Genomic DNA, 25,287 nt, shown 5'->3' with positions numbered 1-25,287 from the left:
GAATGACTGTGATAGATATTTTTTGCATAATAAAAAGTATCTTTAAGATTTTGAAATGCTGCGTGAGATAGAATTTTGATAACTTGTATTTGTCCTCACACCTTTATAACTTGCAGGCATACATATTAATAACTTTTAGTTGTACTTTACTGAAATTTGTTTGGCGAGGCTGTCCTTTTAAACTGGCAAAACCTCTCATCTGTCAAACTGCATCAGAGATCTTTGAGAAGGATAAAAATTTAGTGATTTAAAAATGACAGAGAACTTACTTAGTTATCTACTTAGAGCCACTCCTCAGGGTCCTCCATGGTCACTGAGGGTCATATTTGCCTTTTACTGTTTTAGCACAGGGTCTTCCAGGCTTTAAAAGATCCCGAGGGTTAGAAGTCTGTCAGAAGATAAGCCTACCTTGACCTGGCAGTTAGACTTTCGATTCCAGTGATTCTGTTCATGTGTGGAGATCTTCAGTTTAGATGAAAGACAATTTTGCCCAGTGGTCAACACTTGGCAGTTGATGAAACAAATTATAGATGGATGTTGTTTTTTGCCCACCTGTCTTCTGTCTTCTTTGGGGGAAATAGAGTGTTGGTAGGAAACAACCTGTCTCTGCTATGAAAATTCTTGTAATAATTAAGTATTTAAATACCATATTCTCCAGATCTCTGAGCAGCTGAAGGTTGTTCATTAGGCAAGGATAAGTTAGTTGTTTTGTAGATGTATTCCTTGAGACTGGCCTCCACTACTCTTTGTTTTGATTGGTTATGGATTACTGTAATGGTCTCTCTATGTTGTAAAGAGAAGTTGTCTTGATGCAACTGAGGACTGCATTTAACTGCATATAAGAACAGATATTTAGAATATAGTTAAGGATCACACTGTTATAGTAAAGTAACAGTTGTAGGTTCTCCACCAAATCCATGACTTCATTAGCCCTGGGTAATTGCTTATGTTTCTAGCACCAAGCATGATTTCCCTCTTGTTGAACTGGTGGTCTTAACTCCAATTGGAACTGTTGATTACTGACAAAATATATGTATCACTATTGCACTCTTGGAGTTGTCCTGTCATGATGGTTGTTGTTGTGGTTCATAGACACTGTACCTGGGTAGAATTATTGATTGCTCACCTCCTTTGTAAATTTGCTCAGTGCTTTTTTGTACCATGCACACCAGTCCTCAGGGTGGGGGCATACAGGTCAGTTCTGGCTCGGTTGTGTTTGGATGATGTTTCTGAAGTACATAGTATCTGCATCAATAGTTAACTACCACCTTGGGGCTAACCAAGGACTACACCAATAGGATGGATGTTCTGGGAATTTCTTGGACAACCATGACCAAGAGTTGTCTTTTGGACAGCTGAAAAGAGGACTTCTTATATCTGGTACTCAGGTCTTTGTTAGATCATCTATGACTCCTAGAGGAAGAATTGTTAGCCCAGATAATTTTATTCACTCTTGATCTAGTTGTTTATTCACTGACTTATGTGTACTTTAGGTTGCTTATGATTATCACTGAGTGCACTGTGGGAGGTGACAAATTTTAGACGAGCCTGGTTAGAGTCAATAGAGGTTTCCCCTGAGTATACTTGGTCACATTCCACTTCCTTCCTCCCACATTTTATTCCCCATTCACTATGAAGTGAAGATATTTACTTTATTGCAAATACTCTATCATGCTATTAGTTTACCCTCTGCATGTGCCTAGAAACAGTCAGCTGATGATGGGTTAACATTGTTTATATAAATCAATATTATTGACATTGATTTTTTTCTGGTATTTAATATAGACACCAAACAATTATCATATATGAAATGAAAAGAAAGAATTATCTGGTGGCTACATCACCTATATGTCACTTCCCTAGAAGAGTAACTTTGATCAGCAATTATCAGACCTCTGAAGTGACACAGTCTTCCTTATCCCTCCTGCCAAACTCTAAGCTTATACAATTTATCATTTCAATTTCTAGTCTTCTGCAAATGATAGAAAAACAGTCCAAGAACCAGGAAAAAATAATTCAAGGATGGCTGTGCTCCCTTAGTCAACTGACTTCGGCTTTAACCAGTTACCACTAAATTCTGATGTCTAGTGCATTGGGGAAGGTTTAGAACTAAATAAGCCAAGTCATTCAGTAGAAAAAAGGTGGGACTAAGTTTACAGCAGTGAGAAATACTAGTGTCTTTCCAGAATGGGTTCCAGTAGTGCTATACAGCGATGACTTATGGGAGATGTCCAATATCATTGTAGGTAGAACAACATGGTTTCCGTGTTTTAGTGTGGGTATGAACTCATCTTCTGCTTGTATTGCAAATAAATGCAAGTCTTCCTGGTCAGATATATTTCCTGGGTCACTGGTTTCTGACTGAGAGTGATTCTGACTCTAGCACACCACTAGGGACAGGTGGAACCAAATTGGAGCCTGTAGTTAGAGCTGCAATAACCCTTCTGATTTCAACGTATATGCTGTTAATTTGAAGAACATATTCAAAGTAGCTTCTTTCCTTCAGATGTTTTCAGGTGATCTTCTGATATAAAATACAACTGAGAAAGACCCCCTATCTCTTGGACAAAAGAATAGATTTTAGTACAAGAAAGTACTTTTCTAAGATGGTACAAGAGAATAGCAGTTCTCTAAATCAGTAAGGTATACATAGAGAATGGAGAGAAAACCATAGTGTGTGAAATGAAGAGTTTATACTAGTTTGATCAAATAGCTTTCTTAATAAAAAACATTATTTTTCTTTTTTCTTTTGAGGGGAGACAATAGAAGGGATTTATTTATTTATTTATGTTCTAATGAACAAGGGATCAAAATTTATCCCTTGTCCTTTGATGTATATAAAAATGTTTAATAAATTGTAAGCTTTGTTCTTACTACAGATAGTGAGACCCAATCCTTCTAGCAAACCAAATCCTAGTCCAGATATAAAAACCTTTCTGAGGGCTGATACCTAGTCTACTTTGATTGAACTGACAAAATCTGCACTTCAGATTTTACGTTACAGAGCAAACCCACTGCTTCTTCTCAGTATGTTTGCATGAAACGCCTTTTTCTTATCAGGGTGTAGGCGACATTATATCTGAAATTTCTGTCACAGAGGGGTTTCATCTTCCATCCTGCTAGTAAGAAGCATGATACTTAGGAAAGTGCTGATGAAGAGCCTTGGACACAGCAGCACCACCTCTGTGCTGGGAGAGAGGTGGCTGCTTCCACAAGAGCGTCTCTGTGGACTCTGTCCCATGGATGGGCTTCTTTGAGGCACTAGGAGGCTGCCTCTGCCCCAGTTGCTTGTAGTGTCTTCCTCTCCTCCTTCCTTTCTTTTTTAATTTTTGGATATTTATCCACTTTGAATTTCCTTGGTTTTTTGAGGGCATGGATACCTTTCACATTTTCTTTTCGATTTCTATCCAGGTGTCCCCCAAACATTTTTTGAACAGCTCCACTTTCACTGATTTCAGGTCACATCTTATCATAAGTTATTTTTCTACATATGTTAGGACTGTTTTAAAATTTCTTACATAGTAACAGTCTCATTTTATTATATTATTAGTATTCCTACAATACCATTCCTTAAACTACTGAGTATTAGAATATATTTTAGCATATTGCAGAGTCAATTATTTTATTTTTCTACATCAGGTTTCCTTAGCTATTTTGTGTATTTATTTTTCTATATGAGTCTTATAACTACCTTCACTATCCCTGTGTTATCATTATGTCACCGTGACAAACACCTGAGCCTAACGGCTCATTAGAGGGCAAGCTTCTTCTGGTTCATGGTGTTAATTATTTCAGAGTACTTCACTTGATTCTTTTGCATTAGGCCTGTAGTGGCATTTGTCAGGTTTGGAAGGTGTGGAAGAGAAGGCCTCTTGCCTAAATGTGGTCACTAAGCAAAGAAAGAGTCACAAAAGGATCAGGGTCCCAACATTTCACTCAACCCATCTTCCTTCTAGCCAGCCTTCCCTCTTGAGGGTTCCATCATACACAGTGAACAGCCTGACTGGCCAACACACCTTCAACATACCACCCTGTGGGGAAAGATTTTAAAACCATAGCATGTTGTTAAAGTAAAACTAAGAAAAAAATATAAAACAAAGTAAGAGCAGAAGCACATACATTAAAACCCCTCATGTGACTGGGTGGGGGTGATGCATGCCTTTAATCCCAGCACTCTGGAGGCAGAGGCAGGAGGTCTCTGTGAGTTCTAGGCCAACCTGATCTACAAGGCACATGCCAGGAGAGCCAAGACTGTTCTACACAGTGAAACCCTGGCTTGAAAACCCAAACACATGCACACACACACACACACACATATATACACACATGCACACACACACAGAGACAACAGCAACAACAACAACACCCTCCTACTCTGTTTTATAATAAAATTGTGTTCTGTTGCTTCTATTCCACTAGAAAAATTTGACTAATACATGAGAAAGAAGATTTGTGAAAACACCTAAAAGTTTAAATTGCATTTATGTTGACACATATTTTTGATGGTTTATTGAAATTCTAAAATACAAGTTTATTTTTAATTTTTTTTGTAAGAGAATTATTTTTGCTCAGTCTTAAAAAGAATCTAAAAAACTTCCAGTTAACTTGGAGGAATATTGCCCACAAAATGTAGATGAGAAATTAAATCAAATTGGCATCGTTAGGATATTGTTTTCTAGTCCAAGCAAAGGCAGCCTTCTTCCTTTATTCATTTTTCTTTTGTTGTCTTTCATCTACTTTTATAGAACATTCTATGGTTCTTGAATGCTTTATTGGGGTGTGTTGCTGCATGCATAGTTGATATTTAATCTATTTGATTTTCATTATTATTATTATTTATTTGATCAGTCCTTTCACACAATGTTCTTTATAGTAGTGACATTGACCACTACTGGTTCTTACCCATATATATTTAAAACATAGTGCTAGGATTTTGCTTTTGTTCTTATTTTTTTTTTAATACAGCTTCTCTTTATGTAGTCCTGTCATGGAACTTGTTATATAGGCCAGGCTCGTCTAAAATTCACAGAGATCATCCTGCATCTGTTTCTCAAACTGTGAGTTAAAGGAATGCACCACTATACCCGGCATGATGGTAGCCTCAAATTCAAAGAGACCTGCCTGCCTCTGCCTCTTGAGTGCTGGGATTAAAGGCATGGGCCACCACTGCCCGGCTATTACTTTTTCAAAGAAAAAAAATACCCATACAAACACAAAAACAAAGAAATAAAAAAGAATATTACTTAGAAAGTCTATTAGATATTTCTTGTAGAAACCAGTGATTTTAAAAAGATCACCTATTTCAAAGAGATTCAAAGACTGAAAACTCTCAGAGCTTCTCCTTGCACTGTGAAAAATTTCATAACAACAGTGTAAGAATAAAATATTAGGTTTTGTTATAGTGTCCGAGTTTTTTACTTATAGCTTGAAAAAAGTAAAAAAAAAATAATTGTCCCCATACTCTATTGGTGAGGTTGTGTAGAAGTGCAAATGAGTGTGATAATGTGAAAGGCACTGAGAAGCATTTTTGAAAATCATCTGGGAAGCATTTATTTCATCCAATTGCTTCTGACAACTTTTCCAGTAGATATGTATGTATATGTAAATACAATATGTACAGATGATACATCAGCTTTAGCATTAAAATCTTGGCTGTGAAGTGTCTGTGTTAACTATCTATTTTATGCAGCTGGCTAACCTAAATAAACTTGCCTTATGGAATACAATGCAACCTTAAAAAATGTGAGAAATCTCTGCTAATATTTAGACAGAAAAACAGCAGCATTCAGAGCAATGGTCTGTGCTTTGCTAAGAGATAAGAAACAAGAATTCAGTTCCATATGTTCTGTTTTACATGTATGTTGTAAAATTGTGAGGGCATAGAGAAGACTTCATGGCAATGCTCACTTTCATGGGCAGTGATGTGGAAGCAGAAGAAAGGTGCTTCCCTGGAGATGAGTCCTTTCGTGGATGATATAGAGAAAGACACAAAGAAAGTCTCCAAAGGACCCAGGAAGTCAAGAGTGCCTTTGGCTTCCCATAAGCACTGGGCTGCTCTGATGTGCTAATCCTGTAATGGGTTCTGTTTCACCCACAGCTTTGGCCCTGACCTTTGGCTTGGATCTTAGGTGTTGGCTTGGTTAATTTCTGGAGTTCCGGTTCTGAACACTGGCTATGACCACAGAGTAAATGCAATAGTCTCATTAGAACTACTGGTCTGTGGTTATAGCCTGCTTTTCTGGCTTCTGATGTCTTCTCTAATAGCAGCTTATGGTTTTGAAACTGTTCAGAGAAGTACGGGAAAGAATTTTAGCATATTGTGAAAAAAATACTCAAATGTGAGACATTTATAATACTTTGGTTTAACTTGTGGAAAACACAGTGATAAGGAATGTGAGTTTGTAATAATTAGGGGAAAAGATATCCTAGGCCTATGATAAGACACCTCATGAACATTAACCTTGCACTCCTGGACCCATATTAAAAAATATGGCTTTATATAGTGTATTCATTTAACTGAGCAAAAGATATAATTTTGGATATACATGAAATGATGACTTCTATCTTATGATTTAGAGCCATACAGTCAAGTACCTATCCAAGGTCTTTTCATACAGACATTTTATTTGCAAGGGGATACCTTAGAAATGTAGTGACACATATCAAAACTGAAGCCATGTAATTTTTCTACCCCCACTTGAACTACCCTGCTATGTCCTCTAATTCAAGGTATGACACTGTCATGCATAATTGCCCAGGTCAGAAACTTCAACACAGGCCGGTCTTTTCCTGTTCCCCTCAACTGAACACAGTACTGGCCATCTCTGCTCTCCTCTTCTACAGTTCAACATCACTTCTTGAAATACAACTGCCAGTGACTTCTGGCTGACGTCCCTGTTTCAACACCTGGCCCATTGTAGTACATTTTGGGGAAGTGGTAGTTTGAAAACACATACCCAATCATGTTACCGTTAGATGCTATTTACATCACTTAAAATAATTCTTTCATTGCCTGGTAGGGCACTACCTCCTAATTGCTCATATTCAATTCTGGTTGGAAAAAAAAACTAGTATTTTTGCTTCAAGTCTCAACTTTGATATCTCTTCTTCAGTTATTATCAAAAGATTTCCTACATGGTGCTACATTGCCAGGCCATTTGGTTACCTTCTCCAATGACTTGCCAGGCAAGTAAAGGAAAGAAAGGAAGGCATATATTTTGTTAACTTTCATTTTCTAGTCTTATATGTCATGAGGCAGTTCTCAAAAGTGCTTTTGAAGTAAATGAACAGTATTCCTATGTTCCCTTCTTAAATACGTATCAATAAAGAGAAAGTGTCAGGAGACCTCCATGTGTGCAGCTGTTTATTTCCTGCAGTTGATCTAACAAAAGTGAGCAGTTTGGTTTCTGCACTAAATAACTTCTAAATCAAGTTTGAGAGAAGAGATGGATACTCAAAGAGCACATGCGACTAATCGAAGACAGAATGTATTGGCAAGAGTCGGAGCTGCAGACTGGACATATCCACACTTGTGTGGCATCAGCTACGGTGATGTTATCGATTTTCTAAAGACCCCATTAAGGTTCCATGACCTATTTTGACATGTAGGCCATGACAAAATGCTGTTTATTAACTCAAAGCTCTCTGCTGTGATATAAAATAACAGAGACCAGTAAGAAAATATTCTGTTTAAACAAGCCAGATCACTTTTACATGTGACAGCCAAACCATGCTGGGGAGAAGGCGCTGGCCTTGGTCATGTTAGTAACCAAGTGGTAACTGAAGAAGACACATCTAACCAAGCATGGCAAGTCCATGGCTGACACGTGAGCTGGTACATTCAGAATGTGGGCACAGAAACGGAGATCAAATCATATTTTTTCCGCTAACATCAGACCTTAGCTATTTAATGATTATAAAACTTTCCTAGCATTTATAAGTTTCTAAACATATCTACTTTTTTTTAATTCTACACAGTTCCCACTACTAATGAAATGATTTAGGTCACATGTTTTTGTGTTATCTAATAACATTTAAAGAAAAATAATCTCTTTTTTGCTTTTAACCCCTAAAATGCTGGTTTGATGTCTATGTTAAATTGTAATCTGAAAATTTTGCTTTGTTTAATAATGGAAATTTGAACAGTCAAGTTATAAGGTATTTTATAATGCTCTTTTTTATATCAACAGTTTTTAAGGCAGACAATCTGACAAAGGAACTGAAATGGTTTCATATGTTTGATTGCTTTGTATTCTTTTCTTAAAGTCTGTATTAAGGAGCTGATAGCAATTTTTATGAAGTTTAAGAAGTAAGAAATCATTGTCAGTTACCAAACTACTCACAAAAATTGTTCTTCACCACCCTGAAAGTAAGCATGGTCACATGACCTAATTTAACGAATAAAGTATAGACTTTGAGAAGCAGTCGGTAGCTTTCCTTTGTAATTGTGACAGTCAAATTCCATGCATTTATAGCTCTAATGCCTGTTCTAGGTCTTGGAGTGAAGATTATGACAAAGAAGGAAAGTGGCTCCATTTGGCCTACACAGAACACCTGGGAAAGGAAAACTCAGTTTGTTTAAATAACAACTACAGATATTGCTGGTAGAAATACTCAGAGCTATTGAGGTTTAGTGGTTGTTCCTCATGATGGCATAACCTAGACCTTATCATAGCATCACCTAGACTCCATCAGAGCATCACCTAGACCTCATCCCAGCATCACCTAGACCTCATTCCAGCATCACCTAGACCTCATCCCAGCATCACCTAGACCTCATCACAGCAACACCTAGACCTCATCCCACCATCACCTAGACCTCATCATAGCATCACCTAGACATCATCATAGCATCACTTAGACTTCATTGCAGCATCACCTAGACCTCATCATAGAATCACCTAGACCTCATCATAGCAACACCTAGACCTCATCATAGCATCACCTAGACCTCATCACACATCACCTAGACCTCATCACAGCAACACCTAGACCTCATCATAGCATCACCTAGACCTCATCACAGCATCACCTAGACCTCATCCCAGCATCACCTAGACCTCATCATAGCATCACTTAGACTTCATCACAGCATCACCTAGACTTTATCACAGCAACACCTAGACTTCATTACAGCATCACCTAGACTACTCTCAGGCAAAACTCAAGCTCCTCAGTTTACCACTCAGTTACTTCAAGCCATGGAAAATCAGAATACTTGCTGGTTATCCAGGAGACAGAATCCATTCCAAAATGAGCATCTGTTGCCTAGAATAGTGTATGGTTGTTCTTATTATGTGATTATTTCAACATCAGCAACTGTAACAACAATAAGCATGAGGTGACTTAACAGGTAACATTCTTGTTTGTGAATAACTATGTATGAAGAAAATATCTCTCCCCTCCCAATAATATTCTGGTTAGTGGGAGTGGTGGTAGGGAGACTTCTGTTTGGTATTACTATGCTTTTTAACTATTTTTTTTATTTTCTTGCTACAATTACTAATAATCTTTCTGTAAAAAAATACTGTAACATCAGGATTAAGGCTTTGAACCTCTTTTGGACACAAAATCAAATTAATGAGATTCTTAGTATTAATAGTTATTAGTAGCAATTAATAAAAAGGGTTTGTACACATAAAGGAGGCATTGGAAAACTAGTATAAAATGGTCTTAGAAATGGTTGTAAACATGACAAGGGTTAAAAAGAATTGAATTATTGACTTTTTTCTTTTCATATACAATATAATAAGTGTGCATATACATACTCACTTACTGATGTGGGATTCCCCTCTATATGCTATGTATATCATTGGTTAATAAAGAAGCTCCTTTGGCCTATGGCAGCTCAGAATAAGGCAAAGCAGGAAATCTAAGCAGCGATAGAGGGGGAAAGAAGGCAGAGTCAGGGAGAGGCCACATAGCTGCTGTAGGAGACAGATGCCAGACACTGGATGGAACCTTTTCAGTAGGCCACAACCATGTGGTGATACAGATGAATAGAAATGAGTTAAGATATAAGAGCTAGCCAATAAGAAGTGTGAGCTAATAGGCCAAGCAGTGTTATAATAATGTGATTATTTTGGGTCTAGGATGACAAAAAATGAACAAGCCACCTCTGACTACAACTTACTTTATTAGTTTCAATTCAATTACACTTACAAAGTACAGTCACTGAAGAGAATTTGCAAAACTCAAGGTTGCAATGTACAGCCTTTCCTCTAGCCCTCAAGGACACACTTAGTTTGCAGACTTGGAATGATCTCATTAGACCCCTGCTTCCACTTCCAGATTAGTCATCTACTGGTGAATGCTTGTATACATTGGTTTCTTTAGTATTTCCTGTCGTTCTTGCTCTCCCTTTAGTTTTTAGTATCTGAATATTATCCTCCTTGGCAGCTCTTCTATATTGTGTCTGAGATAATCTTGCTGGCTGGGCTTGGAGAAGATCAGGAACCCTTTTAGTATTGCCCTGAGTATGTGGAATTTTATAGAAAGTAGAAAAATATATTGTTAAAAGAATAAGGGAAAGTTATCTTTTCATCTTTTAGCCTTGGATAATGATAATTACGAAAAATAGGGAGAATAGAAGGAAGATCTAATGTTTCAAAAAGGTATGAAGGACTCTAAGTTGTAGTGGACAGAGAAGTAGCAATGTTACATTACCTCCACCTACTTTTCAGAGGGCTTCAAAGTCAAGACTTAAGATCCATTTTTAATGGTTTCATATGTACATGGCTGGAGTATAATTCATTAGAGACGTGTATGTGTGTGGAGTAGTTTAGGGTCTCAAGGGCAAAACTCCATTTAAAATCACAGTGACCTTATGAAACTACGATAAGCCACTTTACATTTTATTGTTGTTCCATAGTGTTTAATGACTTCATAATCAGTCGTATTATGAAAATACATGAAATACATGAAGATTATTCCGATTATAGTTTTTCATCCCTAACTCCTTTCTGACCCTTCCACTTCTCCACTCACCCAAATCCACATGCATTCTTTCTCTCTCTCATTAGAAAACAGTCATCTAAAATATTACCATGTAGAAAATAAGATAAAATAAAAATAAATTAATCAGAATAGGACAACACATACAAATTAAGAGAAAAAAAAAGCAGAGCCAAAGAAAAAGCACAAGAAACACATATAGTTGCTAGACATACAGCTTCACACATAGAAAACCCATAAAAAATAAATTGAAACCCATAATATATAAGAAAAATCTCTGTAAGGAAAAAACATCCAGACAAAGTACTGTGAGACCAAAACCACCAAGAATATCATTTAGTTTGTTTTGCATTGGCTATCTATTGCTGGGCTGGCACCCACCCTGAAATTTGGCTTGTATAGCCAGTAAGACTTTATTGAAGACATCTAATTTTTTTCTTTGTGAGAATTATTAAGTGGAGATGGCATCTAGATTAGGGGTGGGGGAACTAGAACCCCATCTGGCTTAGACCTGTGCAAGACATGCTGTCACAGTCTCTCTGGGTTCATATGAGCACATACCGGTTTTAAACCTGTTATGTTTAGAAGGCCTTGTTTCCTTGGTGTTTTCTACCCCACTGGTTCTCATATTCTGCATCCTCTTCCTCAGTGTTCCCTGAGCTCTGAGGGGGAGAGAATTGATGGAGATAGCCCATTTAGGGTTGTGTTCCAAGATCTCTCACTTTCTGATTCTGAGCACTACCCAGTTGCTCCCATCTAATGCAGGAGGAACTGTCTCTTAGGATGGATGAGTTAGACACTCATCTGTGGTTAGAGCAGAATATCTTTAGGAATTGTTTAATTGCTACAGTTCTTTAGAAAAACAGTAGTATTTCGTCTTACCCTAGATCTGTGGCCTATCTAGTCTTAGACCCTTAGCTACTTATGCAGTTTTGGGCATGGGTTCTATTTCTCAGAATGGGCCATAATTTAAATCAATAGGTGATTTGTTACTCCCACAACTTGGTACTTTTAAGAAGTCCAAAAATCTAGCAAATAGATTTCAGCTATGGTTAGCAGGGAAGTATACTGTATGAGATTGTAAAAGGGTAATACTTAATGGATCAGGCGGAAATTTATGTCTTAGCATCTTGCATTCTGTTAAGCAATGTTTAGGATGATCTGCTCTAGAACTCATTCTGAAAGCATGAGTTCTTTCAGTGTGAATGATATATTAGGGAACAATTTGCCTAATGTAAATTTCACATAATTTTATTTATAGGATTTATAAGGTGAACACTGAAAACTGTAAACAACAGAGCCATGCTACAGAGGAACACACAGAGCACACAAAACACACCTGCATATATTTCTAACATCTAGTACTACCTCATTTGCCACATGTGTGTGCCTAGTTGCACGCACCCACATCTGTTATTGCAAAATCCACATGTAGTCCCTCATCTACCATTATGCAAGAAGTCACAGGCTCTTATCCCTCTGGGACCCACTTTCACTTCAAGTCTTTTCAAGGTAAAATAATATCACTCTAATCTATGCATTTCTTAAGCATTTATTATGTACAAATCTGAGTTATTATTTTTCTTGGATATTTTTAATGAATCAAAATTTGGAGTGTTGCTTATACTTGCTATACATTTCTATGATACTTATGTATAAAAGTATTTCAAACCAAACAATCAGACAAAATGAAAACCAATTTCTAATTTAATCCTTTTGAACACATTGTGTCTTTCTCTCCCCCCCCCTTTTTATTGATATTTATTGAGCTATACATTTTTCTCTGCTCCCCTCCCTGCCTCTCCCCTTCTCCCTTCAATCCTTCCCCAAGGTCCCCATGCTCTCCATTTGCTCAGGAGATCTTTCTTTTCTTTTTCTACTTCCCATATAGATTAGATTTATGTAAGTCTCTCTTCTCATCCTCATTGTTGTCTAAATTCTCTGGGATTGTGGTTTGTAGGCTGCTTTTCTTTGCTTTATGTTTAAAAACTACCTATGAGTGAGTACATGTGATAATTGTATTTCTGTGTCTGGGTTACCTCACTCAAAATAATGTTTTCTAGCAGCCATGAAATGTAATGCATTTGGTTTGAGGGTTGTATTCCAGCATCATCGCTCTCATAATCTCTACTATTGCATTGCATGACTTTACCTATATGGCATCACAGCAGAAGCAAACACAGGTCATTATAGCTTAGTTTAGTAATGATCGTAGCAGTGCTGATGGGGTCAGATCTAGGAGACTATGGGCCCTGTGTGATAGCTCAAGATTGAAGTGCTAGTTTGTCTTTGAATCTGTAACAGAAGCATTTAGATTTTGAACACCATGTTATGTCTCATAAAAAAACATCTGGGCACTGTGTAGTTACTTACCCTAAGGAGCAACTACTTCTCAAGCATGCAAGTAACATCTCTTGGGGAAAGAATCAGATTTCCTTGGATAACGCATCAGGCTTTCAGTTTGGAAGGGCAGACTCTACATACTTCGCTTATTTTGTTTTATTACATTTAACTTATTTGTTTGTTTATTGTGTGTGCATCTGCGTGTGTGTGTGTGTGTGCATGCGCACGTGTATGCACACGTGCACGCCACAGAACACATGTAGAAGTCAGAGAACAACTTTCAGGAATTGTTTCTTCCTCCATCTACTGAGCCATCTCACCGGCTCCATTTCATATATTTCTTGCTCACTGAATGGAAGCGGGAAGAGGACCATCTGCCTAGTTCACTCCTTTATTCTTCCTTTATGTAAATATACACTAAGTATTGTGTTCTTGCCATGGTGGAGAGCACACTGAACAAGATAGACCAAATCCTTTGCATCACAGGGCAAATATTTGCCATTAAAATTGGCAAGTGTGCAACCATTTAGCAGCAGATATTTCAATTTAAATTAGACAGATTAAATTAGATTTAAACTTAAATCTACTGTTTAGCTGGAGATTTCTCCTATGGCATTTTTTTTCTTTGCAGATTATGAGGGACAATCCTTTGGGATAAAATTTTTGTTTCATTTTGAACTTGACAAGTAAGGTTTAGATGTGCTTTTTTTACTCCCTCCCTTTTCTTTTTTCATAGACATGTGTTCTCAAAGAGGACTGCAACCCACTGTAGCAATTGCCAATCAGGGCTGCTGGGCGACCTGAGACCTGGTGCTGTCTTCTGGGGGTGTGCAGGAGAAAACTATGGAAGAGGCATGTTTGGCTCCCAGTGTTTTTAAAATTGAATTAACTAAGCAAACATCCTAACTATTTGCCACTACTTGGAAACATTAACCACTCACATTAAACTATTAAAATATCTGACCATCTTTAGTTACCAAAATAAATTTAGTAGAACTCATTTTGTCTTAGAGGAAGAGGGGTAATTCTTTTCATTTATTCTAACTATAATGGGCTTTTCTAGCTCCAGGACCCAGAAACTTTCCCAGTCTTCCTGGCCTTTACATAAAGAAAGGCCTGATCTCCTTTTGTTCTGCAGAGGCCTCTGTGCCTTGGAAGAGGTTCAGAAGCACAATGGAAGGGGAGGGTCTTTGTGGTCTCTCCTGAGCCCCACCAAAATGGACCCGACACGTTTTACTTTCTTAGAGTGCTACATAGTGATTTTTTTTATGTGTCTAAGAAATGGAAACATTTTGTCTCATATAAAAAAAAAGAAATATTTTTATACTGTGCTCCACTCACAGACCACATCAGAGGTATTCTAAGAATAGAATAGATCAAATATATTTTATGGAAATATAATGAGAAAAGGATGTGTTCCCAAAACTCACTCTGAACAAAGGAATGCAGCGTCGTCAGGAATACTTTAATGCGCCTAACAATTTTCTCATGTGAAAGACTTAGGAGCAGCTCTGGCTTGGGGAAATCGCCCACTTCTCCCCAGGCTCCCCTGAACTTGAAATCAGAACTAGGAAATCCATACATTGTGCATAAGAAAATGTATGGAGAAACTGACTGGGAGCATTAAGCAAAAAGGCATTTTTGAAAGAAGAACACATCAATATGAGACATTTTGTCATATTTCATTTCATTGATCATGCATTTATTTTATGTATTCCAGAGTCCTGACGCTTACAAGTAACTGAATTTCTGGGGATTCATATTAGATTTGTCAATCTCCCTTTCAGGGAACTTGCTGGAAACAAAACGTCTTACAGTCATCTGCTTTCATCATACTGTTTTATCATGCATACAAAGGGCAGCAAAAGCCAGGAACGCCAAACGTGGATCTTTTCGGAAAAACAAACTGAGTTAAGGACTTAACTGACAATCAGCAACAGCACCCGTTCCCAGGAACAGCCCGCAGGAGTTCAGGATGCTGAGGGATTTGTTTTATCAGTGTCACCTGGCCAGAAGTATTTTCCCAATGCTATCACTTGTCCTAGTACTATGTTACTTTGCTTTGCTAGATTTCCAGGTTGTTGTACTGATGGGAAAGTGTGGTTGTCTTTTCTAGGATTCTGCATCTCATTTGTACGTTCATAGTGATTTTTTTTTGGACTCAGTGTTGTCTCTAAATGCCTTTGTTGCCTTGTTGAATTTATTTGGTTTAATAATTTTCCACTGCGGAGATAGTCTAAATTTGCCAATGATATCCGCCCGCTTCCACCCTTACTTTTTGTGCTTTCTCAAAAAAAAAAAAAATTCTCTCACTCTCAAATATTGCTGTTTATTTAATGTATATGCCACCGTAAAGTCTGAAGGGACTACGGAGTCCCACAAAAGGAAAGTCATCATAATATTTATGCATTAAACACACATACTCGTGTACATATATCTATTTTTTTGAAAAACCCAAAATGCATATGCTATCATGGCCCCCAAGGTAGCAATAACATATGCAGAGAAAATTTATGCAGTTCCAGGCTGTGAACAAGATTTCTCAGAGCTACTTCCAGAAAACATTACCCCCCTCCTCGTTCTTCAATCTGTCCACTTGCTTCACTCTGAAGACTGCCTTCTCCTTCTAAATTGACTGGTGAGGGGGTAAGGAGGTGGTCTGATCATTTAGACTTGCTTTTGGTTGACTTTTGGGGTAGTGGAAACAATTTCGTGTGTGTGTGTGTTGTGTCTGTATACATGACTGTTTATGAATGTCATGTTCTTCTCTTTGAGTATTCTCTCACTTGAAAAAGAGTTTAGCGTAAATACACTCTTTAAATATGAGGTAACCTCATTTAAAAAAAAATCAAGGTAGTGTATGTATTCAGGCTATATATTGCTTAAGATAAATTTCTTGTACTTATTTTTAAGTCGGAATATTAATAAAAATATAATACTTTAAAATAATATTTAAGTTTTTCAAAAATTAATTTTAAAAACTTAATTAAAGAATTCTCCAATGAGAAATGAATACAGATCCTGAACCTCTTACTGCTTTCATTACTTAACAAGGAATGCTGCTGATGGATTAAAAATGGCAAAACAAATCATGCTCAATTTTGAATGGCATGCATTCCTAACACTTGGGATATAATGTTACAATATTATGATATTTATTAATATTACTGTGATGAATATTCATAAAACCTATACTTAATGTTATGCTTATAATATATGCAAATATAACATAATTATCTTTTAAACACAATATTTAAACACAGCACACTTTATCTGATGTGTTTTCATATGTAATTTAGAACATACTGACTGCACTCCAATTCTGCTTTTTGGAGTATCTTTTTATCAAAATTTTGATGGCCCTGTCAGATACATCTTCATAAATTAGAATTGGAATATATCAAAATGAAGATAAAATGAATTTGTTCAGTCTTGACATTTTATGTCAGTCATTTGTATTTGTCTTTATTTTTTCTGTAAACAAAATTCACACAATTTAAAAGCTGCGTATTTAATGGCCTTTACCTGAAGTGATAATCCATAATTTATCCAAGATGCAATAGTCCATCTTATTTTCTTTTTTAATTAAAATATAATTATATTATGTCCTCTCTTCCCTTTCCTCTCTTCAACATTTTCTTTGTTTAATCTCCTTGTGCCCTTTTGAATTCATGGCTTCTTTTTCTTTATTCTTACTACATACGTATAAAAATGCATAAATATATAACTACAACCTGTCCATTTAGTGTTGCTTGTTTGTATACAGTTTCTTGGGCTGTTCACTTGATATTGGATAACCAATTAGGGTATTCATCTCTGGGGGAGACCATTTCTGCTGCACTAACCGTGTTTTAGCTGCGTGCCATTCTTTGTTTTAGTGGTGGGGCACCACGTGACTTCCCTTTTTCATGTTGGCATGCTTATAGGTGTTGTCGTTGTTCAGGTCTTATTAGGTACCTATAATGGTGAGGTATAATGGATAAAGTTTTGCTGTTATTTCTTGGAGACATCAGAACAGATATCCTGGTGCCCTGACTCTCCAATATTTCTGCTTCCTTTTCTGCAGTGTGCTGAGTCTTAGATGCAGGACTTGTTCTGTAGCTATATCCCCTGGGACCGAGACACTAATTCTTAGTAATATTGTTAAAACAGAAACACAAAATCTACTCATTGGAGCATTGTAACACAGCAGATTTTTTGCCCATCTGGTCTCATTGTACACTCACCTGTTTAAACACTGTCTCTGGTGAAATGCTGCTCCCTGGCCTCATGATCTGGATTCTTGCTACTTGGACAGACTTTCCTGCATCCTATCCTTGACTCTTCATCACCCACTCTTGTCTCTAGTTTGTCTCTTCAACACACTAGGCTATCCCCATCCTAGAACACTGCTTTTGTGCCATTATTTTCTTTGCAACCCACTTCCCTAGATGTTCATCGTTTTCCTTATTTATTTCTTGTGATGGTTCATCTGGACTGGTCATAGGATTTGTTGGTAAGAATAGTGAAGCTCTTTCTGGGGTGTTCTGATGAAGACATTTTCAGATGTAGTTGGTATGTGGGACCACAGCCTAGGGGAGAAGACCCATTTTGAATGTGGGGAGAGCTGTTTAGTTGCCCTGTGTCTGAGATGGAGCAAAAGCAGCGGCAGAAGGCAGCAAGAAGTTCTGTTGGGTTTGCTTCCCCACTCCACGAGGTAAGTGTCTCTGTCTTCCGTATCCTGGCCACCATGATGTTTGTACCTTGTCACAGGCCTTTAACAATCGATTCAGCAGTCCATGGACTGAAACCTCTGAACCTGTGAAACAAAATAAATCTTTCTTCCCTTAAGGTTATTTACTCAGCTGTTTCGTCATAAAAAGAAAGTTAATACACTTTTATCTTTGATTGAATAAAACGTTTCACAAGTTTTATCCTTATATTGGTATTATTATTATTATTATTATTGGAGATTATCACTTTATCTCTTCATATTCTAGTACCTTAGACTTCTTTCAGTGCTTAATTTTCCTCCTTCATGCTTTCAACCTTACAACATTCTACCTGATTTGTTTATTATTATATGCCTTGCCAGTAGACGATTTGATCTGTCTTTGGGAAGGGCGTGAGAATTGATGAAAGATAATTCAAATCATAAAAGGATAGAGGAAGATTTTTGTTGCATAAATATGATCAAGTAGACATAGTCCTTTTGACAAAGTAGCATGATTTGATGATGAGCCCAGAGCATGATCAAGATGTTTAAAGTTTCTTGTGAACATGGAAATGAATGAGATGGAGTAAAAGTGGGTAGGACATACAGCCTAGGTTAATGAGTCTGCTATTTTAGATTCTCTCAGCTCCCTAGCCTTTAGAGATCCTTAAAGGCAAAGTACCTTTGTCTACTCTATCCAAGGACTGCACTCCTGTGACAGGCTGCGACTGTGCTTCCTTGTAGAACATAGGCATTCCGTAGGAGATTTATTTCAGCTTAGATGCAATCATAGTCTTGAAGTATGAGGACCCACGGGAACAAGAATATGGAGGTTGGGGAGAGGCTGGTAATAAACACCTCTTCTTTATCGCCTCTGAGGATAGCACAGTGGGGAGCAGTTTTAAAATGTGGCAGTTGAGTAGGGCCTGTAAGCGCGCATGGTTTCTTTTGCTGTCTTGGATTATATTTATAGGATCAGGAGGAAGCATTGCTCCACTGCTAAAAATTCTATTTCAAATAGGATGTGTTCATCAGATGAATGAGTTGAATCTTTACAAGTTCAAAACTTAGTCTTTAAAAATACTTTGCATCATGCAATTATAAATATTGTGAAACAAGCTCTGATTAGAGACTGACTTAATTCAACTTGACGGGACTCTTTCGGGGCCCCAGAGTACAAGTAAGGTAATAATTGTAAGATTTTGGTGCCTCACTATACCTTCACTACATTTATTAGGAGAAATCTCCTACTTTCCGAATAGCTCAAGAGCCCCAGGGGCTTGACTGATATTAACATTATATAGTGATATCCTGATTCTCAAAATATATTGTGAAAAAAAATCTAAAATTCTATGGCTTCACCCTGCCACTCAGGGAAGCCCCTGTTTGTCCTAGACCTCACAGCAGCTAACAGTGAGGTTGCATACTAGAGTCCACAACTGAAATCATCTCATTTAACATTTGTCTCTTCAAATGGGAGCTCTGTATTGTAAGTGCTGGAATGTGGCTTCTTTTCACAATTCATCAATTATTGCTGCCCTGTAAACTGGGGGCATTCTCCTAGAACTGCTAATGAACGTAAACCTAGTAAAATATCCCGCTCCACTTTGGGTAATGTCAACCTGTCTTACGGCTTCCTGCCTTGTCTCTAACTTCAGTCCTGGACACCTTGTTCTCCTGCCAAGTCTCACTAGTTTTGAAGCGTTGCTAACCCGGGTGAGGCTCTCCACCGCCACCCACTGATTTTCATACCAGGACTCTACTGTCTGTAAGCTACCCAAAGGATGCAAATCTGTTCTTACAGTTCTCTTATGAAGCCCTTCAAAAGCTTAGTGTCTATTTTATTGTGACATAGCTACAACTGTTCTAGCAACTGGGAATAAGAATTCAGATATAACTAGCATATTTTATGAGTTCAGTTGCAACAACTGTAAGAAAGAAAGAGGAAGATGAGTGTTTAGTTTCCTTCCTTTTGTTTTGTTTTGATACTGCTCTGGACCAAGAATCTGGAAAAGGACCTGCTTATCTAGATGCATATTTATTTGTAGAATTCATAATAAAAGAGTGACATTCGTATGGGAAGAACTATTGGCACAGAGTAGAAACATCTTGGCATTGGCTAAAAGTTAAATTTTAAGCTCTTGACTTCAGGTCAGAAGAGGAACCAAATGGCGGCAATAGTATTATGATAGATGGTGTGGAAAACAGAGGCACAACAGTACGGATTTTATGAAGCAGATTGAGCTGGGGTCTCACTCAATGTGTGCAGTGGATTGCCTGTCAGGGGTGAGACCCAAGGTTCAATTCTCAGTGAGGAAAGAATCAGATTCCAATAAAATTTGCCTCTTAAAATTTCTTGACTACTATGGTATATGTATAAGCGTGAGTGAGGGTAGGTGCACCTGCGCCAAGGCCCAAATGTGGAGGTCAGAGGACCAATTACGAAAGTCAATTCTCTCCTTCCTCCATGGAATTTAGGGATGGGAGCTTGGGCTATCAAGCTTGCAAAGCAAGTGCTTTAATTTTAATTTCTAAGGCATCTTACAGGCTCCAATTTGGTTTTAAAAAATATTTAATTGCACGACATTTTCACATATATGGAAAAAACTTTTCATGTTAACAGGAAACAAATACATTATGATTTTTCCTATCTGTGTATTATTACTGTGTATATACCAAAGCCAGATATATTGCCCGTCTTCAATATAAGAGCATAGTCAAAGAAAATACAATGAAAATTAGGGATAAGACATAAAAGTTGATGAATTTAACTGTCAGTCACTTTATTGTTCTTTGTGTGAATACAAGTGTGTTCAGAATTACCATATACAACATCAGTTTCATCATACATTTGATTTTATTTACACACAGTCTTTGACTTAATTAAGTAATTTGTATCCTAACCTTCAAAGAAGACATTCTGTTCTATTGGGTACATAAGAAATGATCTAAGAAAAAAAATCTACCTAATCATGTAATTATCAAATGAATATATTAGGAACTTAATATAAACCGCTATGATTTCTCATTTACAGAACTGAATTTTTCAATATTTTATCACTATCTTTATTTTTCCCAGATAAAAGCCACATCTACTCACAGGACAAAAGAGTAAAGTATAAACATGTTTATTAATCTATGTCTAGCACACATATGCTAAACTCTATGGTGCAGTTAGTGTGGGTAAAGTAAGAGTAGGAAGACATGGTTTATAAATTCAGAATATGACAACCACTTCTTTATGTTAGATATTCAATCTTTATTCCTGAAGTGATATTTACTTTTAATATTAACATCAAATTCCTTATTTTATGTTTCCAAAGATCTCTTGACTTTATTTAACTTATTTTGAGTTCATATAATATAAAGCATTTGTACCCAGAGAGCAATTCTTGTTTCCAGTCAAAATGCATTTTCTTTTCTGAGCAACATCAACTTTAACTTTACTTCTGTATACTTCCGAGAGAGTTTTCTTTCTTGTTTAAATTTTTTCCAAGGATAAATTGTGACTTTTTTTTAAAAGAAAAAAGTAAAAAAAAAAGGTACAATTATGATTTTTGGCTTAGTAATTCATAATATGGAAATGTAACAATTTACTGATTTACAAGTTAGGAAAAGCTCCAAATGAAATTCTGAAAATACAGCTATTGCCATAGACTAACAAGGGAAATTAAGATTTATACTAGCCTGTATCCAGAATAGTTTTAGAAAATTTTGTGGAGAAAAGTGTACTAAATCAAGTAAGATATTTGCTAAAAGTACTGGATGGTCAAGAAAATAAGGTGCATATTTTATAATATTTTTGAAATTATAATATAATTATTTTGTTAACCCTTTCTGTTCCTCATCCAACCCCTCTCTCATGTACCCTCCTGTTTTCTCTCAAATTCATGACCTCTTTTTCTTTGTTTGTTAGATACATATGTATATCTAACAAACAATTATATATATATACACACACACATATATATACACACACACATGCATACATGCATATAACTTGCTCCATATAATGTAAACTGTATGCTTATGATACCAGGGCTCATGACTCCACAACTGATCAAAATTCAGGCGAAAAGAGATCATGTTGTGCCCAGTCCCAGCTAATACATTTACAATATAACTTCTATACCTAAGGTTCAGGGGTCATTGTAGAAGTGGCAAAAGAGATAGCAATAGACAGAGAAACAGGAAGTGTGCTGTGAAACTGTGTCTCTTAGAAATATCAGAGAGTGTAGTACAATCACAAGAGAAGTTACATGATGAAGCCTCATCAACATGGCTGCCTAAACAAGACCTGAACAGTGGTGATGTCAACGAACATGCTAAAAAGGAACATATTTTAAAAAAATCAGAGACTGTCTATAGATATGTTTAAGATTATTTTTCCTAATGCATGGGTGCAGTTCAGCAAAGTATTCAAGGTGTTTGGCCAATGCCCAGCTGCTCCACACAGTGGTCAACCTGACATCTCTGTTAGTCAAGGCAAACATTTCCCTGACTGGCTGGAAATACTCCTTGTGTTGTGGTTCTGAGTCACTATGATATTAAAGCCTCAAGTGACTTCCTCATAATTTTTTGTTTGGAAAAAGAAATTGGAAATTCAAGTTTCAAACATTTTTGTAAGTTCTATTTTGAAGATAATTTTAGTCATTTGTCTAAATAGGTTGGGAGCAGTTTGGCATAAAATACCTTGGGGTAACTCTGACCAAGGAAGTGAAAGATCTATTTGGCAAGAACTTTAAGTCTTTGAAGAAAGAAATTGAAGAGGACACCAGAAAATGGAAGGACCTCCCTTGCTCTTGGATTGGGAGGATCAACATAGTAAAAATGGCAATTCTACCAAAAGCAATCTATAGATTCAACGCAATCCCCATCAAAATCCCATCAAAATTCTTCACAGATCTGGAGAAGACAATAATCAACTTTATATGGAAAAACAAAAAACCCAGGATAGCCAAAACAATCTTATACAATAAAGGATTGTCTGGAGGCATTACCATCCCTGACTTCAAACTCTATTACAGAGCTACAGTACTGAAAACGGCTTGGTACTGGCATAAAAACAGAGAAGTCGACCAATGGAATAGAATAGAAGACCCTGACTTTAGCCCACAAACCTATGAACACCTGATTTTCGATAAAGGAGCTAAAAGTATACAATGGAAAAAAGAGAGCATCTTCAACAAATTGTGCTGGCAAAACTGGAAGTCAATCTGTAGAAGAATGAAAATAGATCCATATATATCACCATGCACAAAACTCAAGTCCAAATGGATTAAAGACCTCAATATCAGTCCAAACACACTGAATCTGATAGAAGAGAAAGTGGGAAGTACTCTACAACACATGGGCACAGGAGAACACTTCCTACGTACAACCCCAGCAGCACAAACACTAAGGACATCATTGAATAAATGGGACCTCCTGAAACTGAGTAGCTTCTGTAAAGCAAAGGACACTGTCACTAAGACAGAAAGGCAACCCACTGACTGGGAGAAGATCTTCACCAACCCCGCAACTGACAAAGGTCTGATATCCAAAATATACAAAGAACTCAAGAAATTAGACCGTAAAAGGTTAATCAATCCAATTATAAAATGGGGCACTGAGCTGAACAGAGACTTTTCAACAGAAGAAGTTCAAATGGCCAAAAGACACTTAAGATCATGCTCAACTTCCTTAGCAATCAGGGAAATGCAAATCAAGACAACATTAAGATACCATCTTACACCGGTCAGAATGGCTAAAATCAAAAACACCAATGATAGCCTCTGCTGGAGAGGTTGTGGAGAAAGGGGCACTCTCATCCATTGCTGGTGGGAATGCAAACTTGTGCAACCACTTTGGAAAGCAGTGTGGCGGTTTCTCAGGAAAGTCGGGTTCAACCTACCTCTTGACCCAGCAATACCACTATTGGGAATATACCCAAGAGATGCCCAAACATACAACAAAAGTATATGCTCAACTATGTTCATAGCAGCATTGTTTGTAATTGCCAGAACCTGGAAACAACCTAGATGTCCTTCAATGGAAGAATGGATGAAGAAAGTATGGAATATATACATATTAGAGTACTACTCAGCAGTAAAAAACAATGACTTCTTGAATTTTGCATACAAATGGACGGAAATAGAAAACACTATCCTGAGTGAGGTAAGCCAGACCCAAAAAGAGGAACATGGGATGTACTCACTCATATTTGGTTTCTAGCCATAAATAAAGGACATTGAGACTATAAATCGTGACTCTAGAGAAGCTAAATAAGAAGGTGAACCCAAAGAAAAACATATAAGCATCCCCCTGAATATTAACCTTCATCAGGCGATGAAAGAAGACAGAGACAGAGACCAACATTGGAGCACTGGACTGAAGTCTCACGATCCAAAGGAGGAGCAGAAGGAGAGTGAGCACAAGCAAGGAACTCAGGACGGTGAGGGGTGCACCCACACACTGAGGCAATGGGGATGTTCTATCGGGAACTCACCAAGGCCAGCTGGCCGGGGACTGAAAAAGCATGGGACAAAACCGGTCTCACTGAACATAATGGACAATGAGGACTACTGAGAACTGAAGAACAATGGCAATGGGTTCTTGATTCTATTGCATGTAATGGCTTTGTGGGAGCCCAGGTAGTTTGGATGCTCACCTTAATAGACCTGGATGGAGGTGGGTGGTCCTTGGACCTCCCACAGGGCAGAGAAACCTGCTGGCTCTTTGGGCTGAGGAGGAAGGAAGACTTGATTGGGGGAGGGGGAGGGAATGGGAGGTGGTGGCGGGGAAGAGGCAGAAATCTTTAATAATTAAATTAATTAATTAATAAAAAAAATCAGCAAGAAAAAAAAAGAAGGTTTACAAGATACAGTTGTGGATCCTTTATTATTAGTAAATGCTTAAGAACATTTGTGCCAAAGTAAATGAAAATAGACTTAATATCTGATTCTAAATTTACTGTTTTAGACTGTTGGCAAATTCTTTTACCTTCCTAAGCCTCCATGGTCTTATAGTAGGAGTACTAGTAGTAGCCTAAAGGAGTAAGTCATAAAACAATCCCACACCAGTTTGGAATTATGATTAATAAGAGGGTTATTTATTTAAAGGGAAAAACTTACAGATCACCGTCCTAGACAACAGCCCCCTGCACGACCAGGAAAAGTGTCTGGTAGCCAGAAGCAGAGTCTGAAGCAAGAGAGGAAGCACATGGCTACTGCTGCTTTTTCTTTTTTTTTTTTTTTTGCTATTTATTTATTTTTATTAATTAATTTATTTAATTATTAAAGATTTCTGCCTCTTCCCCG

Source organism: Chionomys nivalis, chromosome 22 (genome assembly GCF_950005125.1).
Source record: "Chionomys nivalis chromosome 22, mChiNiv1.1, whole genome shotgun sequence".
NCBI classification, from domain to species: domain Eukaryota; kingdom Metazoa; phylum Chordata; class Mammalia; order Rodentia; family Cricetidae; genus Chionomys; species Chionomys nivalis.
This window is presented reverse-complemented; position numbering follows the sequence as displayed.